We start from the raw sequence: 24,460 nt of genomic DNA, 5'->3' as shown, positions 1-24,460 counted from the left end.
ACAACTAAAAAGTCTGCGCGATCCGCATAACTAAATATAACTAAAAAGTCTCCCTCTCTCTCCAAAGATATTCACTTGCATTTCTAAGAAAGCATGCCTCGATCGAGCTTGCATTTTAATCTTCTTATCACGGATAATGTTCCAACTCACATGCTTAATCTCGGTTTACAAATTAACAACAATTAACATAAGTATGAATTCAGCTTGAGACAAGCAACCCAAGCAATAAGCATTCAAGGATATCTCAAGCTAACTCCGCATTTTCATATTTTCTTTTGTTATTTCCTCTATCGTTGATGCTTTCCTTTCCAAAATACTCAACTCTCTTGAACACGAAAATCACCACACAGATCAATGTATTAAGTTTTCCTAATACTAATAACCAGACAATACAGCAATATAAGAAACGATATGAGAACAGACAGGCATAACTAAACATAACTAAAAATAACTGTTTTCTCCGGCGTACTTTTAGTTAAACACAACTAAAAGTCTCATTTACCAGATAACTAAACATAACTAAAAGTCTGCCTCCGGACTTTTTTTAGTTAAACACAACTAAAAGTCCTATGTCGGATCGGCATAACTAAATGTAACTAAAAGTCCGCCCTCCAAAGATATTCACTTGCATTTCTAAGAAAGTATGCCTCAGATCGAGCTTGCATTTTAATCTTCTTATGCAGATAATGTTCCAACTCACATGCTTAATCTCAGTTTACAAATTAACAACAATTAACATAAGTATGAATTCAGCTTGAGACAATGCAACCCATAATTCCAAATCCACCGTTTGAATAACAATAACAATTGTCATTGTTATTGTTAACACAAACAAAATAACAATATGTAGCGTCCCGCCCCCCCTTCTTCGATTACGGTGGGTGCATTCAATTGATAACAATAATATTTCTTTGGAAGACAAGAATTGTAATTTCGGACGGAAGATTGTTCCTTGAATATGTAATAAGAAATTAAAGTAACTAGAGCTTAATAACAAAACCCGAACAACACTAGAGAGAGAAACCAACACGAAGAACAAAGCAAATGTCAATTTTATGCAAATGTCAACTTTATGCATTTGAATGACATTTCACGGTGGGTTAATTTGAGTCAGGTTTGTTAACTCAACAAATTTAATCTCTTTATTTGTGTCAAATCAAACCCATAAATTAAATCTATATACAAAGAAACAAAGAAGAAGAAAAAAATAGTGGGAACGTGTTGAAGTAGAACGCGAGAAAAGAGAGGGAAAAGAATAAGAAAGAAAAGGAAAAAGTTAATTAAAAATAGAAAATAAAATATTAAGAAAATCTTAATATATCATCCAATTAGAAGATGACATACGTACGGTTGGGATCACTTTTAGTGTTTATTTTTTCCTCCCACGCGCTTTTAAGAGATTGAGTACACTTTCTTGCCACGTCACCCGTTAAGGGGGTAAATAATTATCAGTTAAGTTGTTTAGGGGGGTAAATAATTACCAGTTAAGTTTAGTTGCTAAAGTGAGTTTTGCTGCCAAGTTCCAGGGGGAAATGATGTCTTTTCTCTATATATATATATACATACACACACATGTTTGGGCCTTCCCTTTTTCTTTTCCTTTTAAACTGATCGGGCCAAGTCCAATTGGACCAAGACCCGGCCCAAGTTCCTACAGTCTACGAGATATGCTACCAAACGACCATTACAGTCTTCATTTCAAAAGACAAAGGTTTCTTGTGGTGAAACCCTAGCGCCGCGTTGCTCTTTTCTCTCTCATCGCGTCATTGACCCAAAAATGACAAATTCGCAGTGTACAACTGCTTTATGGCAGGGCTGCTCAACCGATTTGGGCAAAGAAATTAATGTTTTGCCCTTTCTCCACCATGCTTTGGCCAAATGAGGTATAATCTTTCTCTTCTTTTACTTTTTCTGCAAATCAAGGTCAAACGAGTGCAAATTCCTTAATGGGATTTGTCTCGTTTCGATTTTGAATACTCATTTGTCATTAGTTGATAGTGATTCAAGAGGATTCAAGAGAATCCTTGAAAACAGATTGTCCCACATCGAATTTGAAAAACGCTTTAAGGGTTTTGGGGTTCTATATAAAGAATCCCACCTTCACATTCACACACACCTTACAAGTCTCAAAAATTTAAAAATTACACTAGTCTTTCTTCGAATAGAGCAATAGTGCCCAGTTTCGTTAGGGTTTTAGCTTTCAGCTGAAACCTTTAAATTATTGGGAACTTAGTCTAAAAAATTATTTTCTTTTGTGGCTGAGCATCGGAGGTGGAGGAATTAAGCTTCCCAAATTCATTTTCGACCAAGGCTGCACAAAGAAGAGGTAAACCCCTCTCCTTTCATTTATTTTTAGCAATTTTGTGTGTTTTCTGTTTATTTAATGTATGATTAGTGTGTGATGGTGTTTATGATAGTTTTAATTTGTGCGTATATGTTAGCTAGGTTGTCTGTCTAATCCTTGATGATAGTTTAGCTTTAGTTTGTGGGCCTTATTTGTATGTTTATGTGCTTTTAACTTAGATATTGCCTTGCTAGGTTAAAGAGAGTTATTAGCATGTTTATATGTTTGTTTAGCTAATTGTTGTTTATTTATGCCCTTATTAGATTTAATTTAGTTGTCAGCCTGTCTCTATGTGATTTATGTCTAATTTAGTATTAGTTTACCATAGTAGTGTAGTATGGCTTAATTAGTTTAGCCTAATCACTCTGACAAGCTTGAGTTAATATTCACCGGTGACAGGTAAGCATGTTTAGGTCCGAGGGTATCGTGCATACTTTAATCATGAATATTCCCATAAACAAGATTTAAGTAAAGAGATAAATACTACACACTTAAATGTTCAATACGAAACAAGAAATTAAGAAAATGAAGTAAAGGTTCAACAAAGTGCTCAACCAAATCTTCAACCCCAAAGTGTGGTGTAAGAACCCTAGCTCCCAAACTTGTGTAAAAATGGCCAAAGATGTTAATAAAATCTCTCAAGTGTTGCATTTATAGTTCTCAATAAAAAGTGACGAAAATGACTTTCAAATTTCAGATTTTCAGATTGCCTTTTTAGCCACTTTTTGCGCTTCTAACCAATTTCTCATTTTCTTCAATTTAACCTCTTTTGACTTGTTTTTCATTTGACTTGTTTTTCACTTGGTTTCTTTCGATCATTTCTAAATCACATAAAACCTGTAAAATGGAAGTAAATGACATCGAATGCACTATTTTATCAATCAAACGTAGCAAAAATCTAAGATTAAAGAATACTTATCAAACCCCCAAACTTAAACTATTGCTTGTCCTCAAGCAAATTAAATCATAAACAATCTCCTTCCAAGTAATCAACTCAATAGTGCACCAACATCATACCAAGTCAAAAAATCTACTTTAAGCACAAACATATGACTTTGATTGGTACCAACAATTAATCCAAGATATATGAATCAACAACTTCTCAAAAACTTGTTTTTTTTTTTCTTTTCTTTTTCAGATGCTTCAAATACCAAACTAACCAAAGTAGCAACCAAGTCGTGACACTAAGTAGGGATCTAGTAGCTCAGTTGGTTGGCTGCCTGAACTCTCGCCTTATTGGTGAGGGTTCGAATCCCCACATTGTAATCCCCTTCCCCATTTCCCCTTCCCCTACCCCCTATGTAATAATTTTTTTTTTTTTTTTTTTAAAAAAGTCATGACACTAAAGCTTCAAAATTTGTCGCTTTATCACAAAACAACTTTCTTTTGTTCAATCTTCTCAATTGGAAAATGGAACAAATTCACAACTCAAATTCGCATGTGCCCTCACACTCAAGAGATAATCTCGCACTTAGAAAATGCAATTCAAAACACAAATGAGATATAAAATGGGAAGAATTTACTCTCTCTCTTTCTCAAAAGTTGTTCAAATGCATACAAGTAGTACTATAGGCTTTCCGTTCATGTATTTCTCCATTAATGTAGAACACTTGGTTCAAATCAATTAGGACTTAAAAGACTGCAATGTAGGCTTTTGGTTAAGTAGGGGCATAATTTGGAAATAGTGACTCAAAACCTCCCTAAGCATTACAATTTTCAACAATCAAAGCACACTTCCTTCAAAACTTTTCCACTGTTTTCTTCATCTTTTCATTTCACCACCTAGTCTTCCCATTATTCACAACTCTTTGTTCTTCCTTCCTTTTTCTTCATTTTTTTCTTTTTTTTTTCTTTCAAAATATCAAGGGAGGTTCCACTTTTTTTTTCCTTTCACATTTTCACCTTTCAAGTAACTTCCACATCACACGTTGCCATCACCCCCAAACTTAGGCTTTTAGCCTATATTTACACTTTCAATGCACTTAAGGAGTTAGGTACCAAAAGATGAATCAATGAAGAACAAAGGGGTAAATTAAGCTTGTAACATGGATGTCAAAGAAAAGGTTAAAGACTCAAAAGGGGTTGACTAGGAAAAATATGCAAGGATAGGAAATTTAAGACGCAAAAAAGGTCTAAGGAAGGCCTAACATCTTTTTTCAAACCAAGTTAGTCTAGTATTTCGCCTTAAAACACATTCCGGGCAAGTTCTAGACTACAAATAATGCAAAAGAACTCTAAAACAAATGTCACCACACATGGCACATGCAAACTCAAGTGAAATATCCAAAATCCAATTGAAACCAATGAACTCAAAGAAAGTCACTTATAGCCTAAAAAGACCATTTAGTGAACAAAAGAGCCAAACATTGAATCAAAAAGTCACAAAAAGAATCTTTACTTCAATCATTTTTCTTTTTCCAAAATCAAGACTTCATATTCCAAGGTTTAAATAAGTTGGTACCAAGCAAGCCAAAAATTAGCCAAGGGACAAAAAATACATCCCAACACCATTTTTACTCCTAAACTACCTAAAACTCACTTCTACACCTAACCTACAAGGCTTATTTACCTTAAGAAAGTGCCCAACTATCTATCATAGGGACAAGCCGACTCAAAACTACCTAAAAACACCGGGTTCAAAAGACATTAGCATCCTCGGGAAAAGAACCACGATAAAGAAAAGCCAAGGATATTGCTAAGACATGACAAAACATGGGCATGCAAAAATAAACAAAAACTAGAATATCATACTAATATAAAAGTGACATAAAAAAAAGATCAAACAAAGAGTCAATCTACCAATATCCTCAAAATTTAAGCTTCTCCCTCCAAAGACAATTAAGTTCCTCCCCCGACTTAAAATGTTGCATTGTCTCAATGCAATTGTAGAGTAAACAGAGTGTAGAGGGGCTCTCCTGAAAAGATGGTGTCAACGAGCAGGAGCATAAGGGTGAATTAGAGGCCATCTTGTGTGAGAGTACATTTCAAGTAGCTCCCTAGTTTCCACCTCAATATAAATATAGAAAGAGAATTAGTTTCCTGGAATCATGTTCAAATCAAGCCACATTGCACCAAGCTACCAAATTACTCCACTTTAAATCATTTTCCAGCGTAATGGTATCACAATGGAGAATACCACACAAGACAACTCTTCATGGAATTGAAACATACCTAAAAAAGTACCATAATTGTACTGCTTCACACACACACACACAAAAAAAAATTAAAAAAAAATCATAAGATCCCATCAATGAACTTAGAAGCCACAAATCAGCATAAGATTGCACAAATCACCATGATCAAGTTCCTTAATGACATTCAGAGTAGGGCAGGACTTCTCAAATAGCATAAAGCAATAATTAGAGTGCATAGAGAAAATTAAGCAAGGCAAAGCACTCCAAGAGTCAATGCACGTCACTACTCCTAATTTTCCCCAAACCCAGACAATCTCCACCCAAAGTTTCTTCCTTATCAACTCCTTATAGTGCTCGGTTACTCAGACTTCACCGGCGAATGAAATCGTCTCTCAAACAATTTATCGAACAGATTGTGGGTATCCTACAGGTAGCTTAGTTTGAGCACCAACAGTGAGTGATCAACCCCCCCCCCCCCCCAAAAATGTTGGGAATTATAGTTCAATGAAGCACAATCACAAATCAATCAGCCAACAACACCAATATTGCACAATAAGTGCCCCAAACTCCACACCAAAACGAACCACATGAAAAGAAAAAAAAATGCAACAAGAGAAATTTAGGGGAGAAAGAGAAGAGGAGAGAAGAAAGAAATAAAACTAGATGATAACATACCTGATCAGTTGAGAATGATACCTAGAGAAGAGAGAAAGAAAAATTTTCTTTTTTGTTGTTTCTGATTGCATGCAGTTTACACAACATCAGCTGCGTTCTTGTGTCCCTTTTTCCGTGGTTGCTGATTGTGTGTGCGTGATTGTTGTTTTGTAGTATGTGTGCGTGTGTGATATGTGCGTGGGTGTTTGGGCTTTTGTGGGTGTGAAATAAAATGGGTGAGAGGTGAATGGTCTAAGTGTTTATAAAACACTTATCTGGACAGCTAGCTGAACTAAAAATAAGAGCAGCAGTGCACTTTGGGATTGCTTTGCGCTAAATTGCTGAGGCCTGATGCCTTAGGCTGCTCATTTTTTTCAAAGTTTTTAACCACAGTAGCCATTCTCAGTCAGTTTTGTGCATTCTTTTGCACTGTGCAGCCACTTTAGTACCCAAATACTATTCATCAACTTCAAAAATTGTGAAACTCGGTAGATTAATCAGAAATAACAAAATAAACATATCTAAAAATTAAAATCACAAAATTGAAGTAAAAATTAAAGAAATATGGGCTGCTTCCCATAAAGCTCCGCATTTAACGTCGTGGCACGACGTGTACCAATTTTACCAATTTTCTCTCCATTTTGAGGATACGAAGTGACTCCTAAACTTTGAATCAAGTTTCCAGCTATGCTCTTGGGGCGGTGGTATAAAAGCAAATAGGCCAACTCACGGGGTGTCGCATCTTACACTTTTTGGCCTTTAACTGAGGCTTGTCATTTTGTCTTCTTGGCATGACAAACTTCAAAATAAAAACACATTGGTATTCATCACCAAATTCCTCCATAGGCTCGGGTGGTTCAATTTCGGTATCACCCTCCAAACGCAATGTTGAAAAATGATTAGAATGCGGTCCAATGCGCTCACATTTCAAACTTGCATGAATTTTGACATTCTCACCGAAAAATGAACTAGAGTCTTAAAAAATTATAGTATAAACTCTTTCATTCAACTCTAGTATCATTTCTTCAACCTTGGCATCTTGCATTATTTTCTGTTGGGTCGGTTGACAATTCACCATTAGCTCCTGGAAATCAATCTTGACCTCATCTTTAATTGAAGACATCGTAAAATTACATTCCATGGCCCTTTGATATTGAGCATCACATTCCTCAATTTTTGCATTCAATTTGGCCTCCAATTTCCGGAGAGCAATTTCAAATAGCTCTACTTCTTGACTTTACTCAACATGCATTTTTAGAAATTCTTCCATCATTCGTGAAATGCCTTCACAAAGGATCCCCATAGACTCCAAGTTGTTGAGCTTGATTTATTAGCCAATCTTGGCTCACAATTTCCACCTTGTCAAGTTTTTCTTCAAGTTGAGAGTTGTTCCAAGCTTGTAAAAATCCACCCATGGTGAAATTCATGTCTTGACTCAAGTCTTCAAGTGCTAAATTTTGGTTTTTCACATTTTCAAGAATGGTCTCCAACATGAGAATTATCTTCTCATTTTGAACATTTGCAACTTCTTCCACTTCCATATCCCTATCATCATCAAAACGAAAAGTAGAATCGTCATAGTGAGGGTTCGGGGAAGGGAAGGACAAATAAGCACAATTATCCCAATGACCATTTTGACCACCACACCTATCATAAACACTCCACTCATAAGCTTGAGATTGTGCGCACAATCCGCCCCCAGGAGAATTCATACAATTTTGCCATGAGTGTGATCCTCCACAATAAGGACAAGGGTCATCAAAGTATGAACAACTACCATCCGACCAATTTTCATAATATGATGTCATTTACAGAAACTAAGAAAATAAAAAAAGACAGAAAATAACTACAACTATATTCACATGTTTGGATCAAAGCAAGTAAGCTTAAATCCCAAACCAACTCAAATACGCCAATTATTCCCCGGCAACGGCGCCAAAATTGATAACGTCCAAATCCACTCTTCAAAGAGAAAGTGTACACGGTCGTCGCAATATAATTTACCCAACTATGAGTCGAGGTCGTATCCCATAGGGAATAATATACTAGGCGATCAAGCAAGCAAGGAATTATCACCAACTAAGCTAAGCCAAACACTTTTTCAATATTTGGTTTTTGATTTCAAAATTAACAAAGATAAAACTAACTAGAAAGCAAGTAAAATGATCAATGACCACTAGCACGGATACAAGAGAATTTATACTCAAGTAACGATCAAATGTATGACGATTTTACAACTAAGATTGAGCCTATGTTAACAGATAATGATTTCTAAAATCCCATTGAAAGTTTTCCAACCAAATCAATGAATTTCACTCTAAGCTTTTCCAAGCCTTAGAGTGTGATATTAAACACAACCAATTAAATCTTAAGTTAACTTTCCTATTCCTAGCTCAAGTTATTAAATGGGGTTTAAAGCCCCAAATCCTTATTAATTAATCTTTCCTAACTTCAATTTTCCTCTTCCGAGCTCAAATCGAAGTACATGGGCGAGTTCTAGAGTTAGCTAATCCCTTAAGAAACATTAAAGAACAAGATTAATTAAAGAAACAAAGACCCATTTTATTAGAAATAAAAATCATTCAATACATAAGCAAAACAAGAGTTTTAATCCAAACTTTAATCATGAATATTCTCATAAACAAGATTCAAGTGAAGAGATAAATACTACACATTTAGATGTTCAACACAAAACAAGAAATTAAGGAAATGAAGTAAAGGTTCAACAAAGTGCTCAACCAAATCTTCAACCCGAAAGTATGGTGTAAGAACCCTAGCTCCCAAACTTGTGTTAAAATGGCCAAAGATGATAATAAGATATCTCAAGTATTGCTTTTATAGTTCCCAAGATATTCCCAATAAAAAGTGATGAAAATGGCCATCAAATTTCAGATTTTCAGATTGACTTTTCAGCCACTTTTTGCGCTTCTAGCCAATTTCTCATTTTCTTCAATTTAACCTCTTTTGACTTGTTTTTTACTTGATTTCTTCCGATCACTTCTAAATCACATAAAACCGGTAAAATGGAAGTAAATGACATTGAATGCACTATTTTATCAATCAAACATAGCAAAAAATCTAAGATTAAAGAATACTTATCAACAAACCTATTTCATTCACCTGGTTCGTCCATCTCTGATATCTATATCTGTATGAGCTGGAACATGTTCATATACCTGTTCCACCAATCTCTTTCATTCTACATCCGCCTTTGAACTGCTTCTGAGATATTGGCTGGAACATGTTGATTGACCTGTTTCATATATCTGTATAACTTTTTGCCTGCATCTGGCCAACACACCTCTCATCACTTTAAGCTCTTCTTCATACAATGCATTCGCTTCTAGGTCATTCATCCACTGCACCTGATGACTTGTGTTCATTCCTCCTCTTCATTTGATGACTCCTTTAGAACTTGTTTTTCATGTGCAAGACAGTGTACCTGTTGATAACGTCCAAATCCACTCCTCAAAGAGAAGTGTACACGGTCGTATGCAATATAATTTACCCAACTATGAGTCGAGGTCGAATCCCACAGGGAACAATATACTAGGCGATCAAGCAAATAAGAAATTTTCACTTTCTACACTAAGCCAAACACTTGATAATATTGTATTTTGAAAAAGATTATAACTAATGCGGAAATATAAACTAACCTAGAAAGCAAGTAAATGATCAATGGCCACAAACATGAATACAAGGGACTCTCAAGTAACGATCCAATATATTTTATGATTTTATAACTAAGATCGGGTCTATGTTAATAGATAACGATTTCTAAAATCCCATTGAAAGTCTTCGAACCAAATCAATGAATTTCACTCTAAGATTTTCCAAGCCTTAAGAGTGTGGTATTAGGCACAATCAATTTAACCTCAAGTTAACTATCCTATTCCTAGCTCAAGTTATTAGATGAGGTTTAAAGCCCTAAATCCTTATTAATTAATCTTTCTCAACCTCAATTTTCCTCTTCTAAGTCCTAGGGTTAGCTAATCCCTTAAGAAATATTAAAGAACAATATTAATTAAAGAAACAAAGACCCACTTCATTAGTAATAAAAATTGTTCAATACATAAGCAAAACAAGAGATTTAATCCAACACTTGATAATGAATAATCTCATAAAAAAGATTCAAGTGAAAGAAGAAAATACTACACACTTAAATATTTAATACAAAACAAGGAATTGAAGAAAGATCTAAGAAATTTCTCAGTAAAGTGGACCAATCTTCTCCTCCAATGGTATAAGTGATGAAACCCTAGCTCTCCAAGACTTGTATGAATGGCCAAAGATGATAATAAAATCTCTCAAGTGTTGCTTTTATAGTTCCCAAAATATTCCCAATAAAAAGTGACGAAAATGGCCTTCAAATTTCAGATTTTCAGATTGTCTTTTTAGCCACTTTTTGCGCTTCGAGCCAATTTTTCTCATTTCTTCAATTTGGCCTCTTTTTTATTTGTTTTCATTTGGTTTCTTTCCAATCACTTCTAAATCACATAAAACCTATAAAATGGAAGTAAACGACATTAAATGCACTATTTTCAATCAAACATCGCAATAATCTAAGATTAAAGAAGAGATAAGTTGGTAAAATACCAACTTATCACCTGTCTGGATAGATCGGACCTAGTTCAATAGTGTCTTGGTTCGATAGTGTCTTGTATTTCTTTTCTTTGTCAATCATAAAAACTTCACACCTTTGATCAAAAAATTCCCCCTTTTTTTTTTTATGATGACAAACCCCATGTTGAGAGTATTCTACCGTGTACCATGTTATTGTGTATGTAACCTATTTCAACCAGTTATTTTCTCTCTTTTGGCTCAATTGAAATAGGTTAATAAACATAAAGTGTGTATGTGCGTTATGTATGTTACTTTTTCTCTCCTTTCCCCTTTTGGTATCATTAAAAAGAGACCACCATCAATCGATTCAATTATCACTATAGCACATGATAGATCTCATGGATATATATATATATATATATATATATATATATATATATATATATATATATATATATATATATCGATTCTGAGAGACAACAATTCGCAAAAGAATCTCCATTAATTGCACGTTGCCCCCAACACAGATATATTAAACAAATACCCAGACCAATAAAAAGCAAAAAGGAAAACAGGAGATAAACATAGGACACATGCGATATCCTAGGTAAGACTAAGAAGAAGGTTTTGAGGTTGAGGAGGTGTCTTTGGTAAGTGCAAAAGAACCAACTCCTGAATAGTCCTTGTATTATCTTTCATTTCATTATCCAGTACAGTCTGCATACTCAAAAGTTGGGCATTCAGTGCTTCATTCTCTTACTCATACTTCGCTTGTAGCATCCCTAGTTCATAGAGCTGTTTTCCCTTTAAAGCCGCAATTTTTGCCTCTTTGACTGCAAGATGATTCCTTAACATTTGCAGCTATTCATCTGCATTCTCGACTGGAATGGGTTGATTAACTTGTTCCACAGACCTAATGACGTCCTTTGTTATCTGATATTACCATACTTCGATTGGTACTACAAAGTGGTCAAAGATGTCACCCAACCAAAACCCATATGCTATTTCATGCCCTTTTGTTGCCTAGAGAGAGATCTTGTGCATGTGTTGAATCGTTGATACTGGGCAGGTTAATCTGGACCTTGGTGTCAAGAAGCTCCATAAGTATCATGTCCAAGAAACTTTCCTCAACCCTTCCTTCTTTCATTGGTACTATCATGCGATGCACAACTTCGAAATACAGTTGATAAAGCTTAGGCATCACATTTCTTGGCACTCTCTTATGTTGTTTGGATGTTGGTTTACTTGAGAATTTCCTTGTCATCTCCATAACACTTTCCATTCCTTGAAGTGAAGGCCACTCATTCTAAGCATACCTTGCCCATCCCTCAGAGGGCACTTGCAAAAGTTCCCCCAGTGTTTGAGCACTCAACACTCAACATGATCTTAACTCCCATTACATTGTTGGTGAGTTGTTCCTCTTGACAAGTAGCGATGACATAAAACACTATAACTTGTTCTCTACACATCCTTATCTTCCTGTTTCTCTGAAGAAGTAAATTTCTCCACCCTTGATACTTAATTCTTTCTAAAAGCACATCTATCTCGGGCCCCCCATGACCAGTAACTACCTTACCTCTGAGTATTGATTGTCTTTGAATAGCCAACACCCTTCTTAGTGTTTGCTCCTTTGAGTCCTCTGGGTTATGATAATTTTTGATGTCCTTGAGGTCTTGTTCTTCCAACTCAGATGATTCATCCTTCTCAATTTTAGTTGATTCATCCCTCAATTTGAACTTACTCTTCTCTCTTATAGAATCAAGCTTGGAATTTCTCCCTTTTGCAGTAGTTTTTTTTTTATACCTGGAGGTTCGCGTATCTTCACTTTTCCTCTTTTTACAAGCTTTTGTAGGCCTGCTTCCTTTGCTGATTCAACAGGTGAGAGGCTGAGACAGGTTTGGTAGTCTTTGCTTTTGCTCTAACACTTCTTTTACTAGCTGTCATAGCTTTGATTAGTTCTTCTTCAGCTTTCCTCTTTCGCCCCCTGGTGTGTGGGGTTCTGTAGCCAGTTGAGGGACCCTCATGCTCCATCACTTCTTTATCGGGCTTCAGAACAGGCTCACCTGATGCCTTTCTGAGCCTGGATCTAACCTTTTTTCCCAGAAATTTTGTAATGAGCATGTCACTGTCATAATTTGTTTCACTCTCTGCTTCTGCCTTATCTGAATTGGGGTGAGGCACCTGTTCTTCTAGTTGGCCAATTTCATTTAACTGTTCCATGGACATCTGAATGTCAATAGTAAGGAACTGTTCTATGGTATTTACAGAAGGTTTAAGGTTTATATCTAATTCAGTTTCTCTTGCTTCTCCCTCACCTAAACTTTCTAGTACCTCAGCCACTATCTCCTCTACTTATTTTGCAGTTTTAAAAAATTCATCTTTCTCTTCGATTTCATTACTAACACCATCAAAACTTACCCTACCCTCAGCATCGTTTATTTCAACAGGCATGTATGTTTCATCTGTAGATTTTTGCAAGTGGTCCCCCTTACTGTGAGATTCCTCGATTTCCACTTCTGGTATATTTTCATCAGTTTTCAATTCACTTATGGAGGTTACTACATGGGCTGCCTGTTCCTTCCACAATCACAATTTTTGGAGCAACCACTGGGCTTATCTATTCCAAAGGGACTATATAGTAGGTTCCTTGTGATTCCAACATTCTGCATAATAGGCTTTTACATTCTTCTCCTTTTATTTCAAATAGACCACCAGGAATCTCCAGGACATCGGAGTGATCAGATGAGGATATCATGGAAGGGTCGAATTGAGAGTTATTTGCGAAAATTGGTTCATCTGACTGACACGATTTTGCTTTGGTTCGCTTAGGGTTTTGACATTATAGATGAGAGGTTGGGATTTTAGTCGTCGGTGTCCCTAAAGTGGATGACTCAGGGATGGTTAAGCTTTCTATAGTGTTTGTGCTGGGAGTACCGGGATGTAGTGGCTTAGTGGAGGTAGATGCCGGTTGTTCCATTGAAGGGGATGATGACTATAAGCCTTTCACTACAGATTTTCTAGTAGAAGGGAGATGTCCAAAGGGAAGCTTAGTCAAGAGGAGGTTTTGAAATTTTGAATAATTTCAAGGTGAGACGGTTTATAGGTTCTAGATGGGTTGCCCCATTTTACTTCTGTATGTTGGACCAAAAAAGGGTTAATTTTATTTTTTTTCACATAGTCTGCATATTTATTTAACATAAGGAGAGTGCACATACCTTTCTTTGAAGAATTCTTCATGATTGCATTTTTCAACCTTATTTTTGTTCCCCCTGTCAACTTGCTCCGGCGTTTTAGTAGCTGAAGAGACACCCTTGCATTATCTTTCTTCCTTCATTCTGAGAGTGAGAAGAATTTTGATGGTGATTCTTTTCGTGTCTTGAGCAAGCACTATTCATGTATCATTCTAGCTTGCTTCTCTGCTCTTCATTCCTTGCAAATTAATCAAGGTTTGCGCATAGGAACCCATGTGTGTCTTCGGTCCCTTTCGTTCCACATAGGTAGAATTGTTTCTTTCTTTATCCAATCCGGCGCCATTTTAACAAATTTGTTCCATAGACCTGTCCCATACTTCCTAATAGGTCTAGTGTATCTTCCCTTTTCTTCCTTATGTCTAATTATTCACTACGCTCTCTGGTTTGTAAATATCAATCCTTGGGTAAAGAATCCACTTATTCTTGTCATGCTTTAATCTCGTCGCTGCTCTATGTGTCTGACTAGAGAGGTTGGATATCAGTTTCGAAGTATGCGTCCACTAATTTGCTCTGACTAGATCAGCTCTTCTTTGGATAGTCTCTGTCTAATTTCCCTGCTCCTTCCCTTTTCTTCATGCAATTTCATTTTTACACTTTCTAACTCAGTATTGTTTTGAGTAGTTTGCTACTGTCCTTCATGGTTTGGTTTTCAACAGTTATCTTTAGAACCTCCGATTGTAAAGACAAAGTGGATGAACTTAGTTGAGCAACTTGTTCCTTTAGTGATCGATTTTCCTTCTTAGCCTTTTCTTTGCCCATTACACTTTTCATGAGTTCACCTTTTAAGCATATAAGGGTGTTAAGTGACTCAATTCTTTTCATTCCCATATCACGATGTTCATCAAGTAGGGTAATCATTAGGGACATGAATTTCTTCTTGGAGACAGGATTCAGCTCGCCTTTTTAAGTCATTAGATTTTACCTTAATTTGTCTCCTTTTCTGGTGCCTGAGTTGTCATGATCGCTATGGTTGTCTGTTTATTCTCCCCGTTACTGAGTTCTTCCTTCTTCTTTATTTTTTCTACTCTTTCTTCATTTTGCTCAGTATCACATAATGGACAGTCTCTAATACTGTGGTCCAACTTTTGACATTTGAAGCAACCCCTATCTTGTGCCCTCTTTAGAATTTTTCTCCCCTTATCTTTGGTCTTCATCTTCAGAAATCTTGGGAGAGTGTCTTACGCTTCTATCTACTGATTTTTCAGAGATCATGCTTGTAACGACCCGTTTGGTCGTTATAGTATTTTTGACGTTTTCGCCAGTTTTCGAACATTAATTAGCTCACCTTTAACCCGAGGGGACCGTTTGTTGACACCCAATTTTGTCCCTCGTTTACTCCGATTTAGTTCCGTGGGCTTCTAATTTTATTGATAATTTAAATACTTTTACTCATTACTATGTTATTACTATTGCTGCTATTATTCGCAAGTACCGTTACCTTATTATAATTAATACTTTAACATTACCCTCACGTTACTATCTATTTATTACTTATCGATCATAAAGTTAAGATAGATAATATTTCTTACTCTATTATTACGTTGCCTGTATATTTTTAGTTTTGCTTAGTATTATTGAATTGTAGTTTATTACTGTTAATTACTAATGGTATGAATATTCCATATATTTCTCAAGTTATTGATATAAAGAAGCTTAAAGAATGAAAGGGACCAAATTTGGATTTTACAAGTCCACGTTTTTACCTCAAAATGAGCCCACTTTGAAATCAATATTCAGCCAAACTGAACAGCCCCATAAAGCCCAATCCGAAATTAAGAGCAGCCCACTTCTTCTACCCGACCCGGCCCACGTCATCATTTTTCATTTCCTATACCTAATTCATTTCCTCCTCACAGCCGCATTATATTCTCTCCCTTTCCATTCCATTTTCAGAAAATAACCAAATTGCACTCAACCATGGCAGACCATTACCACGCCATTTTTGTGCAAAGACTATCTCTCTCTACCTTTGTCTAAGCGCAGTCTAATGTCTTTTTCTCGCTTCGTGTTTGGACAGTACAGCAGATTTCGAAGCTAGAGTCTCAATCTCACCATTTTGAGTACAAATCTGACCAAATCACGTGAACGGGTTGCAAGTTCATCCTCGCTTGCTGCTACATCTGCCGTGACCTGCTGCTTCTGCCGCTAAAAGCCAAACGGCTATTTTGAACATCGATTTCTATTTTGAAACTCCATTTTCGATTTCCCGCTCGAAGAACCCTAATCTGTACCTATAAATACCAACGTTTTGGAACCCTAGTGGTTCAACTTTTTTTAGCCGTCGACCAATTGAAAAAATACACCATCATCTCCCCCAAAGCTTGCTTTCTTTTGAACTTTAGCCGTGAAAAGTTCCTACTTTATCTCTGTTGGCTTCGAGCCATAACATAGATTTTTCAGTGTCATTCGCGAAAGAGAGTATAGATTTGGGACCTTCAAGCCTCGTTCACTGCACCCACAAGAGGTAATATCCGACCTCGTTCTTCCCTCTTTTCCGTCGACATTGCATTATGTGATAGAAAGATCATGTCTTTAGATCTTGATATGTTTGCATGTTGTGCGTTGAGATTCTGGAAGAGTATTTAATTTAGTTTGTTTCTTTTAAATCTGGTTATAAAATTATATATATGGTATAAGAATATTCCATACAGAGACATATGTGTGGTTTGGCAGACTAGTAAATTCTAATAACAAGCCATGCGAATAACTTGAAATGTTATGTTGAAATTTTTGCAAGTCCATGTTCCATGTGTCCATCTTTAGTCTATGCGTAGTTAGTTTGAAGCCATAGTGTGTGTCGGTTTCTCCTGCATGTTCATATACAGCTCAAAGTTGAGGTAATAAGAGAAAAAGAGGATTTTTCAGGGTGGTTAACCATCCCCTGTATGCCTATGATATTTTTTTTTTTTTTTGCTCTAATCAACAATCGTTTCAGCTTAAAAAATGAAACTGCTTCTGCGTACTATTACAGTTGATTTTTGCAAATGGTCGTTTTAAGAGTTCTGTAATAAACACTCTGTTTGGATGGTATGCTGAAATTTTCTGCGAGTTCATCGGCTAAAAGTTTGCTAGGAATTCATTTGTTTAGATACTATGTATATGATATGCCCCAAACATGATTTAGAAGTTAGAGACCACATCCGAAGTGTTTGAGCAGTTTCTTATGCAATTGGCGCATGAATATATTATTTTGGTGTTTAAGTACTGTCAAAATCATGATTCAAAGTTTAGTATTCGTTCTGTTGAGTTATACTTTAGGATATTCTGTTTGGTTTTAGTATGGGTAAGGGTACAGATCACATGCTTGAACATGGCTTTAGATATCATGAATATAGTTTTCCATTTCCTATTCTTTACCAGATTTTAGACGTGATTTCTACCTAAAATGCTATTCGTGTCTTTGTTCAAAACATTGAGTTATACTTTCCTAGTTTAATGTTTGTGGTTCACTGAATATAAACAAGTATCAAAGTAACGAACCTGTGTGTAAAATCTTCAGCAGGACGCTAAAATATGTACGCTTTCAGTTTTATTTCTGTGCAGTCATTTTGAAAGGGATATTCTGGGTCCTGCAGTTTGTTTAAACTTAATTTCCGAATGTGCTTAAGTATAAGTGAGAGTCTTCTGTTTGTTTTAATAAATTGCTACTCGGAAAATATGTTTCTACTTAGTACGTTACTTAGAATACTATTTCAGCAATTGCTCCCTGTTTTGAGCTAGGAATCAGATTCGACGAAATGAAGTTAAATGTTTTTCAGCCATCACGTCTCCATATACCGTCTAAAAGCAACCTTCTTTGTTTACTCTACCCTTGTATATATATCAATGGGAGTACCAAATTTGTTTGAGTTCATATGAGATTTGCTGAGGGCATGAGTGTTTGTGTTGTTTAGAGATTTCTAAAATTAAATAATAGTGTGATTTCTACTCTCTTTATTTCTGTTATGAATGTTTGAAAGGTATGTAACTTCCCTCTAATCGTTTGCTGTTTTATTTCTTGTTTCGCATGTACATCGGAGTCGAAGAGTTCCACTTGAGACTCGACGTCACCGCAAGACTTGAAATGCGCATTTGTATATCCTTCAGTGCTTCTCGCTCCCTTAAATACATCTCAACATGAATGAAAAGCGGGGAAAAGTGGACGAACACTCTGTCATAATTATCCTTCAAATTCCTATCTTAAAGTGTTATGCTTGTTGTTTCTTTTTTTTAGTTACCTAGGAAAGAATGTCTATTGATTGCTGTTGGTGTTTGCTGTTTTTTTAAAACTCTAGGCTTTGATTGTCCATTTGGTTTACTGTTGGTGTTTGCCCTCTTTTTTTTAAAAAACTCTAGGCTTTTGATGTCATTTGGTTTCATTTTTAAACCTCTGTTGGATTTACCTTCCGTAAGAATTACATAGGAAACTTATTTATTGAAGTTGGCTAGTGTTTATTAGATGGATTTATCATATAAGTTAAGTAAATTGTGATGTTTTTCTCAAACCTTAACTTTTCTACAAACGGAAACACCACTTCATTTTGACTTGAGTTGGGAAGAAGTATTTGGCTTTAGCCATTTGTCTGCAAGAAAAAAAAAAATTCAATCCTTTTCACTACAAACACTAATAACTTGTAAGAATAGTTTTCCCAATTGAATCTCCTCTACAAGTGTTATTTTAGATAGCACTATTATACTTTCGTTTAAAGCTTTAACAACATTTATAAGTCGTATTTTTAAATAGCGTTAGAAGTACTCTTTTATACAAATTGTTATTCTCTACAAGTCCTATTTTAAATAGCATTCTTATATATCTATAACTTTAGCAATACTTACAAATCTATTTTCTTTTCTATAATATTACACTTACACTTAGTCTAAGATTAACCATTATTAATGGAATTTAGAGGATGCCTAACACCTTCCCTCTAAGTTAGTTGAACCCTTACTTCAAATTTTTGGTTTCGAGACTTTAAAATAATATCAACTTTAGATAATGACTTTAATTAACTCTAGGTGCTCTAATTCACCGTAAATAATTAGGTGGCGACTCCTTAACTTTAATTAACCTCGAAATTACCGAAATGTTGTAAATCATTTTGACCTCAGTTGAAATGGGGTATAACACCTGTTGACACGCTTCCCAAGGTGTCTGGACTGGATTCGGGCAACTTTTGGGGAAAATAGGCTCAAAGTGAAAAATGGTTGACCCAAAGTTGACTTTTGGGCAAATGAACCTTTGTCGGAATTCTATCAATTCCGAGAGGTCCGGATGGTCGTTTAGAATTTGTGTGTGTTTTTGGTTCGGTTCCTAATACACTTGGATGCATTTCAGGACTTGGGTTGGGAATTTGGGATTAAGGCATCGGGGTTGACTCGGTCAACGAGACCACCGTTAGAAATTTTGAGACCACGGGCGTGTTCGTAGCGCGTTTTTATGTGAGACTATGTGTTTGGTATGTGAGCAGATGGCCTCGGAAATTAGTCAAAAAATCGGATCGAAAGGTGAAACTTGGGTTAAGTTTAGGTGTCGGTGTCACGCTTTGGCGCCTGACACCGCAACAAATAACACCGCTAGAGCGGTAGCCCTGCCGCCAAAGCAGTGAAGAGGATTTTAGCCTCGACCGCTGAAGCGGTCGAGTGACCACTGGAGCGGCACCGCTAGGGCTGTCCCAGTGCCGCTGAAGAGGGTGACGGGTAGTTTTGTAAAGTTAATGAAGTGTTAAAAAACCTAGACCCTCATTATATCCCATTTCAATATTTGAGCTTGAAGAAACTGCTCTTAAGGATATTTGGAAGAGAATCGTGGAGGTAAATCCTACTTATTTCTTCACTCTCCCTTTAACCATAATCATGCTAGATTCACCCTTTCCCCATTAATAAACCCATGGTGATGGGAGTTAAAAGAGGGTTCTGGAAGAACATTGTCCCTAGGATTATAAATGATAAATTGGTGATGTTTATGCTAGATATTGACTAGTTTAAGCTTATTAATCATATATCTTCCACTTTTAGCATTGAATTTTGGAATTGAAGACTTAGGGTTTATACCCAATTTGGAGGTTTTGCTTGAAATTAGAAATTAGACTAATCCTTGAGCTAAATCAACAATTAGTGGTTGGGTTATGATTACCTAGTACTCAATTTGATATTTTACCCTCGAATTTTCTGTTTTTCCCTTGTGGGCCCGTTTTTCCCAATTTCTAGGGTTAGAATTGACCGAATTGAAATAGTAGCAATATTAGTATCATTCTTCATGATTTCTAATATAGAATTCGATTATACTTAGACTACTTTGGTTCTGAAATTCAGCGAAAGGGTAAGGCAAAGGAGTGAGTTGTTGGTGTTGCGGTTCGACAATCCAGGTAGGTTATGGCTTACCTTCGTATTTATATTATAATGTCAGAGATAGCATGTAAACCTTCGGGTATGAAGTCGGGTTGAATATTGCCTTAGGTTGGGCCCTGTTGTGTATTAGGACTAGCCACCCCGTTATGTGTGCTTTGATTGTTCCATTGTGATGGTTTGATGCCATGATTAGTCGGTAGATATTGGAATCTGTTTTATTGTCTTGATTGAGATAGAATTGACATACCCGTTGTTGGTATTTATACTTGGATATGTTGTTGGCGTATATTGATATATTGTTGGCATACCATTGTTGCTATTGTGATATGATACATTGTTGGCATACCCCATTGTTGGTACTTGTGATTTTAAACTTGATTGTTGATGATTGATTAACGCATTGCACGCATTCTCACACATTCATGATGCATGGCCGATACGCGGTGATGATCCGGTATCGTTGATTGTGTGAAACTGATATTTGACAGACTCTTTTACTTGAGTGATTGTCAAAAGGCCGATGTCCGATGATCAATTCCAGAATCGTTGATTGTATGAAACTGATATTTGATAAACTCTTTTACTTGAGTGATTATGAGAAGGCGTCATGTCCGAGGTTCAATTTCGGAATCGTTGATTGTGTGAAACTGATATTTGACAGAATTCTTTACTTGAGTGATTGTGAGATGGCCAATGTCCGATGATCTATTCCGGCATCGTTGTTGCATGGCTAATTCCGATGATATCTCGGAATCATTGTTAGTGCATGGACTCCACGGGTCCCCCAGGGTGGTGCCAGTGAGAACCCCCAGTGGGCAAAGATCCGGGGTCCCGTCTGTCTGTTGGGCAAAGATTCAGGACGGGTGGTACTTAGACTTCGCGAGTCACGTTGGGTTGTGCTACCGAGACATTGATATTTCCGTCCAGAGTACATGTGTACACCTCATTTGCATGGAATTGCATTGCATTCATGCCATTATTGCACTGCATTGCATTATGACTTGATTGAGATGCTTGGTGATTGGATTGTGATGATTGGATTGGTTCGGATATATTCAGACTTGACATGTTTGGGTTTAGATGCTTTACACAGGCGATGACGGATACTCGATTGTGATTATATTGTCTTATGCTGGTTGGTTTATTTGCTTATCTGCTTTATTATCGAATTGTGTTAACTATGCTTAGTCGACGTGATGCCTACCGATGCGCGTTGTTTGTCTTGATCTGCAACTTGTGCATTCTTTTATGAATGCGAGTACCGAGTTGGATCCACTTCCGTGACCGTGGGCGATCGACGCTTGACTTTCTCTCGAGTTTCGGGTGAGCATGGCGTCCGCTGACCTTGAAGACTTTCCTATCATATGTTCTATTTTTATTTCAGAGACATAAACATTTATGTATTAGTATTCCAGATTATATTATTCTCCTTAGATGCTCTTGTATTATTCAGACTAGAACCTGAGGGTGTTTATTGTCTTTCGCACTTTCTACTATGTATATATAGATATATCGTAAGACTTACGTATTTGTTCTATTCCGTTGTTTAAATTCATTCTTTCGTGTATTTATTCATTGTTGGGTTGATGGTTCGCTTATCGAGGTGGGAAGGTAAGTGCCCGCACGGCCTAAGCAAAATGGGTCGTGACAGTGCTCCTTTTTATCAAGATCCTTTTCTCAAGGTGTTAACCTTATGATGAGAACCTTGCTCTGATACCACAAAAGCTTTGCATGACCTAGGTGTCCGTCCCAATATATACCTACTTCTCGCCTATGGACAAAACACGTTACCTAACCTATTCTACGAACATGTTTGAGGAATAAAAACAAACAGAAGGTAAATGACACATTATTTTTACGTGGAAACCACCCGGCTCACAAGGGCGATCAAAACCATGACCTGCAGACCTACAGGATTTACTCCAAACTCCACTACAACTGTGAGTCAATAACAAATTAAGTTACAAACTCTGCAACCTAATTTCTAACCTCAACCTTGCTACCCAAACTCTGACTAGCAAGCTATCTTCAAGTAGTAAACTCCTATTTGAAGCTACAATATTTGGTATCTACTTTTAAGCTTCGTAATAAGCGGATAAAGATACAACTCGATAGAACAAACCTTATACAAGATTGTAGACTTAAGAACTGGAAAACATTATTCAGTAGAACAACTCCTTCAATCCGTCTTCTTGCACTAGGCACGCAACCCTAGATTCTTGAATATTGTTGGATAAATCTTCTCCTCGCTCAATATTCTGAATTCTCTCTTTTTGGGTGCGCAAACTTCTTCTTGGTAAGACCTGGGTATTTATAACAATTGAAGCTCACAGGTCGGTGACAAAACCTTTCCTTTTTGGACTATAACACGCAATAAGGTTTTGTGTTGTACTTGGATTCTTGCCTTGTTGAGTCGGCTTCTTTTCCTTGTAGAAGGGTTACTAATCTCGACAAATATGGCAAGGAATCTTTCATACTTGACCGCCAAGTCTTTACCATAATTCCTCTACAAATCCTTGTTGTTGCAGGATTTGTTTGGAACACGTTCATGAACCTGTTTCATGCACCTCATTCGTCCATCTCTGATATCAGCATCTGTATGCGCTGGAACATGTTCATATACATGTTCCACCAATCTCTTTCATTCTGCATCTGCCTTTGAACTGCTTCTGAGATATTGGCTGGAACTTGTTGATAGAACTGTTTCATATATCCGTATAGCTCTATGTCTGCATCTAGTCAACTCACTGCTCATCATTTTAAGCTCTTCTTCATACAATGTCTTCGCTTCTAGGCCATTCATCTAATGCACCTGATGACATGTGATCATTCCTCCTCTTCTTCTGATGACTCCTTTAAAACATGTTCTTCATGTGCAAGACACTGTACCTGTCTGGATTGATTATGTTTGTGGACCTGGTTCAATAGTGTCTTGGTTCAATAGTGTCTCGTCTTTCTTTGCTTTGTCAATTATCAAAACTTCACACACTGATCAACATAAGCCTCTACAGAAAATAAACAATGAGTAAGGATGAGATAAATCAACTAAATCAGTAAAATCATTGTATCAGCATATAAAAAGAAGTATGCACAAATTCACCTCCATAACATGGTATGATGCTCAAATCATAATCAACACGGTAATATGAGAACGTAATGCAATGTAATGATCATATCTACTCATAACCCTGCACACACACTAAATCTAACAGGGTTGTTCGAGAGTGTGATCCATAGGGGACAATCGCGTTGTGCATGCACCGCATGGACGATATCCACGTGCAAGTATGCATAATATCATGTACTATCAAACTCATAATTAATAAATCAATCTCTATACGGACGGTCTCGACATGCTCATCTCATGATCTTTCTCAATTCATATGCAATCACATGTCAATGTATGACATATCAATATCAAATACAAAGAACCTCAACTAAACATGTCATCTTACATGCTATTAACTCTAACAAGCCTAGCAAGGCATCACTTATCATATTGTATTCTCTAGTTTTGAGATTCTTTCATGATATCAACAAATCGATCAATAAGAAGCACTAAAAATTAGATATATCATGCAAAATCACATAACATGAGATGTCACTCGGTACCCGTAGCAGCGATCCTCACCTCGCCTATACATCACCCCTTACCCCTTAACCCATTCATTAACAATTAATTGGAGCATCCCTCACTGAAGGTCAAGTCTTAACTTACCTCGATCTAAAGTTTCATAAGCTCAAAGAATCGTCTTGCCTTTTCTCAAAGTCTCCAAACGATCCCAATCTATTCAAAATTGAGTTTGACGCGATAAAATGAAGCCAACAAGACTCATATTGACAAATACAGAATCGGTTCAAAAGTCAAACCCAAGCCCTAAGGTCAAAATCAAAAATTTATTGCAAAATCAGTTTATCCATGACCCAAGAGTTTCACGTCTAAAATTTCACCACAAAATACTAACTAATTGACCTCCAAATTATAAAACTTCATCCTCATAAGTTTAGAGCAAACACCCCCAAATTTCTCAACCAAATGATGGATAAATATATCTATAAATGTGGTAAATCATAAGTTGATATCAAAATTAAGGTAATTAAAACATGAGTAGATATCAAAATTAAGGTAATATTCTTATCCCTTGCCGAAAGAGAAGATTGCCTCTAATACCACTCAAATCTGACTC

At 36.5% G+C, this 24,460-nt stretch overlaps 1 protein-coding gene across 1 annotated transcript in view; it reads left to right on the top strand.

Annotated features, from left to right (window-relative positions):
- Positions 1-2,085: 2,085 nt before the first annotated feature.
- The window catches only part of LOC132053544 (uncharacterized), a 30,542-nt gene continuing 8,167 nt past the window's right edge, over positions 2,086-24,460 (top strand). The window contains exon 1 of the mRNA XM_059445627.1: positions 2,086-2,326. The gene's annotated coding sequence lies outside the window, so the exon portion shown is untranslated. The remainder of the gene's footprint in view (positions 2,327-24,460) is intronic.

Source organism: Lycium ferocissimum, chromosome 4, assembly GCF_029784015.1.
Source record: "Lycium ferocissimum isolate CSIRO_LF1 chromosome 4, AGI_CSIRO_Lferr_CH_V1, whole genome shotgun sequence".
NCBI classification, from domain to species: Eukaryota; Viridiplantae; Streptophyta; class Magnoliopsida; order Solanales; family Solanaceae; genus Lycium; species Lycium ferocissimum.
This window is presented reverse-complemented; position numbering and strand designations above follow the sequence as displayed.